The sequence below is a fragment of the Oryx dammah genome, unplaced genomic scaffold (assembly GCF_014754425.2).
Source record: "Oryx dammah isolate SB20612 unplaced genomic scaffold, SCBI_Odam_1.1 HiC_scaffold_24, whole genome shotgun sequence".
NCBI classification, from domain to species: Eukaryota; Metazoa; Chordata; class Mammalia; order Artiodactyla; family Bovidae; genus Oryx; species Oryx dammah.
Window position 1 is genome coordinate 59141110 of NW_024070208.1, and position 9387 is coordinate 59150496.

Sequence of the window (9387 nt, forward strand, 5' to 3'; positions counted from 1 at the left end):
TATGCAGGTCAGGAAGCAACAGTTAGAACTGGACATGGAACAACAGACTGGTTCCAAATAGGAAAAGGTGTATGTCAAGCTGTATATTGTCACCCTGCTTATTTAACTTCTATGGAGAGTACATCATGAGAAACGCTGGGCTGGAAGAAGCACAAGCTGGAATCAAGATTGCTGGGAGACTATCAATAACCTCAGATATGCAGATGGCACCACCCTTATGGCAGAAAGTGAAGAACTAAAAAGCCTCTTGATGAAAGTGAAAGAGGAGAGTGAAAAAGTTGGTTTAAAGCTCAACATTCAGAAAACGAAGATCATGGCATCTGGTCCCATCACTTCATGGGAAATAGATGGGGAAAGAGTGGAAACAGTGTCAGACTTTATTTTGGGGGGCTCCAAAATCACTGCAGATGGTGAGTGCAGCCATGAAATTAAAAGACTTTACTCCTTGGAAGAAAACTTATGTTCAACCTAGATAGCATATTGAAAAGCAGAGACATTACTTTGTCAACAAAGGTCCGTCTAGTCAAGGCTACGGTTTTTCCTGTGGTCATGTATGGATGTGAGAGTTGAACTGTGAAGAAGGCTGAGTGCCAAAGAATTGATGCTTTTGAATTGTGGTGTTGGAGAAGGCTCTTGAGAGTCCCTTGGACTGCAAGGAGATCCAACCAGTCCATTCTGAAGGAGATCAACCCTGGGATTTCTTTGGAAGGAATGATGCCTAAGCTGAAGCTCCAGTACTTTGGCCACCTCATGTGAAGAGATGACTCATTGGAAAAGACTCTGATGCTGGGAGGGATTGGGGGCAGGAGGAGAAGGGACAACAGAGGATGAGATGGCTGGATGGCATCACTGACTCGATGGACGTGAGTCTGAGTGAACTCCGGGAGCTGGTGATGGACAGGGAGGCCTGACATGCTGCGATTTATGGGGTCGCAAAGAGTCGGACATGACTGAGCGACTGAACTGAACTAAAGATATATGAATAATCTCAGTACTTATACCAACACATTTATCAGTTAAAAAAAGAGTAAATAACTTTATAGTCTGGCCATTGAGTTGTTTGGTTAAAAATACTATAAAATCAATTGTACACATTTTATTCCATCTGCTAAGTATTTATGTATGAAGTCATTTTGCTCATTTATTATCTGTTAATAAGATAGTGAAAGACAGGGAAACCTGGCATTTGGCAGTCCATGTCCATGGTGTTGCAAAGAATCAGACATGACTTAGCCACTGTATGAGAGGAATTGCATTGAGATGAAATTATATACAAATTTTAAAATCATGTTCGACCATTTTTGTATTCACAAATTTTACCTATACACAAATCATGTTGCTGAAAATTAATAAAAATCAGAAATTTAAAAATTTGTCAGCGTCCGCAGGGGTTTCTGAATAACCAAGTACTTTCATCTTATGGACATTTTAGCCATTGGTTTTCTTTTGTGTGGCATGGTGTTAGGACAAAAATTAGCTTGACATATCATTGTTATTTATTAAACTAATAAACATGTCATTTGATGTGTAGTAATTGAAGTATCTATTTTATGAAGTAAATAAAGTGTTTATTCACAAACAGAATGGTAGCACATTCTGTTTGTGAATAAATAGACACTTTCCTAACGAGATAAATGACTAAATCTTTCTTCATAAGTAAAATAATGACCCATGGTGCAGCAAGTGAGGTCAATCACGATCTTAAAACCATAGCAATTTAGCAACCCTTTTTAGGTGTCATGCCTGCAAAGAGAAACTCCCAGAGCTACTGGATGTTTATTAAATGCCACACTGCTGATTCTGCCAGGCAAACCCCTTCACAGATGGCACATATTTAGCTACATTTCTGCAATTTATTGCCCCAGGACAGATGTCCTATAAACCATCTTATTTCCCTTGTGATTTGCTATTTTATTTGTGAGGAGGTATTCAAAAACAGATAAAAGACAAAATGTCCTAATCTTTTCACCATATACTTTGGTTACCTGATGAATATTTCTGCCATAATTCTAAAGCTTCCCCCAACACATAGCAACTACTTTAGTACATCAGACTATTATAATCAAATTTCTTTAATCTCTAAGTAAAGAATTTTTTAAAGTTTAACTATACTGATTAAGTACAGATGCAAATTCATGATCATTTCATTAGTCAGTTGTCTTCCTTTTTATTTACAAAAAATATGAATTCCCTGTTATGTCCTAAACTAAAGACCCTGTTCTTTTTGCATATTTTAATATACTGACCTATTTTTTAAAAATAATATCAGGAAAATAAACTAAAAACTATTAACAAAAACATTTAAACCATCTGGTAAAGGAGATTTAACCCTGTCAGTTTAGCAGATGTTTAACAGTGGAATTATACCAGCATGGTAATACATATCATTTAGGTTTACACGTGGATGTGGAGGAAAAAATAACTTTTTAAATACATAATTTTATTAAATAAAAGTTTATTTGTACCCCTTGCCTGTCTTCTTGTGCTCTTCTCTCCTGTTGTACTGCCCCAGTTATGGGGAGTAGTAAGATGTTGATATTGTCTATGTATTGACATCTAGAGTCAGAAGATATGGAAGAATCTCTTCTTCCAAGAATAGTCCCTCATGGGGTTCTCTGCGGAGACTGAGGAAGAAAAGGGTGTAAACCAGATACCAAGCCACATCAATTAAGGTGCATGTTACACTAAAATTCTATACTGGAAAGAATGGTTTGATTTTGCTTCCTTAATGCAAAGTATGTTCTATAAATGAATAATGAATCTACTTCATTATATTTGGGAACAGAGGTTCTGAAGTGTCTAGCTTTTTTTTTTTTCTGAAAACACCTGAAGAGTAGCCTGTTAGAAACATTTGAAATTCCTTTGCTTTGTAACCAAAAAAGCAATCACCATCTCTGTACTATAACTCATAGAAAATACCTCCATACCACGTCTGTCTTCAGAATCAAAAACAGTGAAAAAAACAAAAAAACAAAAAAATTATCTGCTTGAATCTGTTGGCCAGAATACCACATTTTCACTCTGAATTCCATGACAATTGATTTAAAAAATATGTTTAACACATTAACCTTTGGTGATAGACTTTTATGTTTGGCGGGCTCAGTGATCACATGGTCACATTGTATATAAATATTTCTAGTAAAAAATAGACAAAATTCTTAGCCAAAGACTTCCTTTATAGGATGATGAAGGAATACTTCAATTTTTCTGAATTTCTTTCATCCCATTTATGTCAGATCCAAGTCTAGAGTGGAAACTAATTCTGTTCATTCTCCTCAGTGGAATCCAAGCTACCTCTGGAGAGCTTCCTGGGAGTTCATTAAAATGTCTAAGCTTGAAAACACAATTAGGGGTCATTTTGCAATTTTTAAAGATTTTAACTAAAAGGAAAGTGAAGGAGCTATTCAAAGTTATTGATTATTATGGATATTATTGGTAGGGAGTCCAATCTGATTCACTGGTAACCTCATAATTTATCTATGATCCTCTCAGTTTTCTTCCTTTGAATTCATTTTAATAATGTAAACAAACATAATGCCAAGAATAGATAAATCAAAACTTTCAAGAAATACCATCTTTCTCAAGTCTCCAAGGCTCTGAAATTACTATTCTATTTCATTCAGATTTGTTTTTATTCTTTTCCAATCTATAATCTTTCATTTTAAAAAACATAAGCCTTAATGATCTACAGTTATGCACCATTTTGATGATGGGGGCATCCAAGGAGAGCAGTTATGATCTTCTTAGTTTTTAACATACTTCATATTCATAGTGATGACTCAAGCTTCACAGGATAAAATAAAAATTTCTTTATGCAAAGTATTTAAAGTTTCCAACAGATTGTTTTTGTTTCAGGATTAGTGCATTTACTGATGAAAGTGACTAATCCCCAAGATCCATAAAACAATAATATATAGTTGAGCTTATGAATACTCATTCCAGGAAAAAATTACCTCTCTTGACAGTTACATATTATGAATCACATTTGGCCCTCCATTCTATGTAAATGTGTTCACAAATGAAATATACCAAACTTGAACATGACCTATAAATAAGCATGAAAAATCCAAACAAGGAAAATTTCAAATGTGTTGGGTGTGAACTATCCAAGAATGTTTGGAGATTCAAAGATCATATTGCCAATAAAGTAGGAAACATTATTAGTTTGGATAATATGTCAAACATGAAAATGTTGACGGCATTGGACTTGTTTAACCTAGGAAAGAGACAATTAAGACATACTTCTTTAAATACTTGAAAAACTTCTCTTTCAGTCCAGTTAGATAAGGTTACAGGAAATCTACCTGTACAATATCACTAGCTTGAAAGCAGTAACTAACAACCAATCTCAGGTAAGTGGTAGTTCTCACCACAGTGTCCTCTCTTAGGAACCCAAAATGATCAATTTTCCATCATGTACAGTTTTGCTAGGCATCACAACCAGGGATAAAAAACATGGCACAGGATATAGCACCTATTCATGGTATCTCCCCAGATAGCTTATACCCTCTGAAATCTCTCATATTTTATTACATACAGTCGCAAGATCCTATTTTATTTAAAAGAGATATGGAATTGTAGTCCTACAATGTACCCAGAAAGAGGAGAGTCAGAAATGTTTTTTTTTTTTTAAGGAAAAAAAAAAAAAAAGACACATTAACTACCACAACTTCTATGCAGAAAATCGATACCACCTCACTCTCTATTAGACAGGCAAGTTGGTGTATTTATCTGTATAATACTCCCAAGAGTGGATGCAGATTCTTATACCTTCAATTATGCATATAACAAAGATAGGTAATATGCATTTTAATTAAGTATTCTATAAGCAGGTAATATATAATTCAAAGGTGAAAATTATATTACAATTATACACAGAGATATCTTCTTCCTTATGTCAATCATCCTACTCTCCCGCCTTGTATAAGTAACCATATTAATTACTATATGGTTCTGGAGATTTTAATACTAATTCAAATATTTATTCTTAAATATCCTTTTCTAATAGAAATTAAAATTCACAAAAGCATGTTACAATTATGTATGTGATTAAACCAATCATTTAAATACACTTTGGTACAGATAAGAGTTATATAATACAAACATTCTTAAATGTGCCCTATAATGGTGTCAGTATATCTCCCAGGAAATCACTGATATGACGAGAACAAATTTAGAAGGATATTGAGTTCACTAATAGTAAAAACTGTAAGTGAATCAATTTTTTTGTACTTCATTAGTCACAATTTCTAAAGATTAAGATGCACCAGTATCTTGTAACTCGAGATACTGATTTGAGATATTGAAAGCATAGAGAGTATATATCTTCACAATTAATCCTAAGAAGCATCTTGAATTTTGATGATGGTTCTGTCTATAACTTAAGCAAAACATTAAGCATTCCTCAGAGGTCAATAAGAAAGATTTCCAAAACCATGACCTATACCTGACAAACAATAGGAGCTCTTATGCTTTTCTTGTGGTTTATAATTTAATAGTTAAGAGAGTAGATCTGTGAACAGACTGCCTCTGTTCATATCCCAAACTAGCCTCTTAGGAAATTTGTCAACCCCTGTGATATAGACTGTTTGTATACCCCAGTTCTTAGGTTGAAGCCCAGTCACCAACATGATAGTATGGGAGGGTTATAAGGTCATGAGGACAGAACCCTCATAAATGGAATTAGTAACTGAAGAGAGCTTTACTGTCTTTTCACCATATGAGAAGACCATTGTCTAGGAACCAGGAGATTTCTGTACTAGGCAGTGAATCAGCTTATGCCTTGATCTTGCATTCCCAGCCTCCAGAGATATGAGAATTTCTGTTGTTGATGAGCCAAATAATCTATTTAATCTTGTTATAGTAGCACCAACAGACTAAGATGCCAGGCAGATACTTAACCCTTGTAAACCTAGGTTTTTCTTTTCTCCAAGATGAAGAATAACTGTATTGTCATAATTCATACTTTTTTGTGATCACTCAGTAATTTAAAAGTAGGTAGTGTTATAGATACGTGCCTTAACTTTTTAATTTCTCAGAATAAAATTTGATAAGTTCTCCAGTTGTATACTGTCACTCTCTACTTCTGTGTGTTACCCTTAGCTATGGTACTTGTTAGAAATTGTCATATGCTACCTTCTTTGAGTAACTATTACTAAAATGTGGCACCACACATCACTGTGACCCAGTGTTAGTCTGAGCTGAGTGTTGCCTCTTGCTGGACCTTTAAGGGCTTATGAGGAAAAACAAAAAAGTTAATAGTTATAGTTGGCAAAAATAAAAGAACATGCTTGAAACATGACAACACACTCCTAATAATCCGTATTCTGAGACTTCATATCTCCCCTGACTCTTCCTTCACTACCGTGGTTAAGTATAATCTGTCACATTTGTTTCCCTTCCAACATTGCCCTCTTTATGCTGGGAAAGATTGAAGGCAAAAGGAGAGTGTGGTGGAGGATGAAATGGTTAGATAGCATCATCAACTCAATGGACATGAATTTGAGCAAATTCCAGGAGATAGTGAAGGATAGGTAAGCCTGACGTGCTGCAGTCCATGGGGTCACAATTAGTCGGATATGACTTAGCAACTGAAGAATTCCCCTTTAAAATTATTAAAATTTGCTGTTCTCAGCCCCTTTATAAATAATTTTAAGCCATATCTATTCTGAGTCTGGACACAGATTAACTTTCCATTTTTTCCTCCTCAGACTAATCCCCAACATAAGTATTGCTTCAACCCAACTGTTTCACAAACTCCTCAAAAATGATTTGAATTTCCTATTTTTGTGCCTTTCAACCTATGATCTCTAAAAGATATTTCCAGCTTCAGACAGAGCCTTGGTTATTTTTAAGCTATAACTTAAAATGCCATTTAAAACCTTACCCATTAGCCCTTACCAAGTCTTCTTTCTTTAATTGCAATACATGTTAACTCTACCAAATGTTTAACTTAGAGATTTTAAGCTGATTACTAAATTGATATTCTTAAGATATATTTGACAGTCTTGCCATCTGTATTTCTGATACCTTATTTTATCCCTACAGTTCCTAGACTAATGTTTTTCATAAATAAATATTTTGGAATCGTCAATCTTTCATTCATTCTGGAATGAAGACTTTTCTCTGAATAGATACACATGGGTGCACAAATGTACACCTGTGTGTGCCTGTGTTTATGGACATATGTCTGTGTATGGGCATGTGTATATAAGAGGCTGATTCAAAAGAATGCACATATTATCCGAAGCATTTTCATTTGTTCTTCCAGACAAGTGTGAATGGGAGAGTCATGGCCAAGTAAATATACTCAATCATGTATTCCATGTGTTGGATGCAGAAAGTGAAATGCAGAAGCACATTAGATCTGATTTTGGTGTATAACTCTATTATCTCACATTTGACCTTTTGAAATGGCTTAGCATGGAGTGAATAATGAGCACACATTAGGGCACTTTGGGAACTAACTGTTCATCCCTGTGCTTTATATATTTAGCTTGAATATGTTTTTTAGACTTTCACTTCCAGATATGAATGATCATCATTATCTCTTAAGAAGGTTAATTTACAAAATTCTCAATCCCTGTATTAGGGATTACTGAATCATTATCAATAGCCTCTAGAATCAGCATTTCTGGGATGCTATCCAGGTGATCCTTTGGGAATCTTTGTTTCTAAGGATACAAAAGTTCTACAGGCAAACATGAGACAGTCATAAATACTTTTGCTGGTAAGTGTAGGCGGCACGCTTGTCACTGAATATGTAAGCATTATTATATTTGGGATTTTTCTCACTAATCCTTCAGTTCAGTTCAGTCACTCAGTCGTGTCTGACCCTTTGCGGCCCCATGAATCACAGCACGCCAGGCCTCCCTGTCCATCACCAACTCCCGGAGGTCACTCAGACTCACGTCCATCCAGTCAGTGATGCCATCCAGCCATCTCATCCTCTGTTGTCCCCTTCTCCTCCTGCCCCCTATCCCTCCCAGCATCAGAGTCTTTTCTAATGAGTCAACTCTTCGCAGGAGGTGGCCAAAGTACTGAAGCTTCAGCTTTAACATCATTCCTTCCAAAGAAATCCCAGGGCTGATCCCCTACAGAATGGACTGGTTGGATCTCCTTGCAGTCCAAGGGACTCTCAAGAGTCTTCTCCAACACCACAGTTCAAAAGCATCAATTCTTTGGCACTCAGCCTTCTTCACAGTGCAACTCTCACATCCATACATGACCACAGGAAAAACCATAGCCTTGACTAGACAGACTTTAGTCGGCAAATTAATGTCTCTGCTTTTGAATATGCTGTCTAGGTTGGTCACAACTTTTCTTCCAAGGAGTAAGCATCTTTTAATTTCATGGCTGCAGTCACCATCTGCAGTGATTTTGGAGCCCCCCGAAATAAAGTCTGACACTGTTTTCACTGTTTCCCATCTATTTCCCATGAAGTGATGGGACCGGATGCCATGATCTTCGTTTTCTGAATGTTAAGCTTTAAGCCAACTTTTTCACTTTCCACTTTCACTTTCATCAAGAGGCTTTTTAGTTCCTCTTCACCTTCTGCCATAACGCTGGTGTCATCTGCGTATCTGAGGTTATTGATATTTCTCCCGGCAATCTTGATTCCAGCTTGTGTTTCTTCCAGTCCAGTGTTTCTCATGATGTACCCTGCAAGTCAGTTTCAAATTATAGGAGCTTTCAGAATATCATAAATTCCCATGTCTTAAGTATCATGTTCAATATAAAAATATACTTCAGAAACAATGTGGAAATATAAATGCAGTTCAGAAACATCTGTGCATGTTACATTTAACAAGTACAATATTGACAGTTTGGGGCCTTTTCTAATTTTTTACTTTTCTACTTGAAATACTATATTATACAAGCAGGTGTACAGTATTGGAAGTGCCTATCAAAAAAAAAAAAAACACAATATTAAGAAAACAATGCACACCCTAAAAGTTGAGAGTTATGTTTTATTTGGATACCTTACTGAGGACTATAGCCTGGGAATTAGCCACTCTGATTACTTTTAGAAACTATTCCAAAGAGGTAAGGTTGGAGTCAAGAGTATAGAGAAGATTTTGCTTGGAAAAAATAAAAAATAAAAAATGATATGCAATTGAGCATCAAAGTGAAAGTGAAAGTCGCTCAGTCGTGTCTGACTCTTTGCTACCTCATGGAATTCTCCAGGTCAGAACACTGGAGTGGGTAGCTGTTCCCTTCTCCAGGGTATCTTCCCAACCCAGGGATTGAACCCAGGTCTCCTGCATTGTGGGCAGATTCTTTACCAGCTGAGCCACAAGGGAAGCCATCAAAAGGTTACTGCTAATCACACACAGAAAAAGAGATGTCACATAAATGACTATAGTGCTTTTCTACATATGGGAAGAT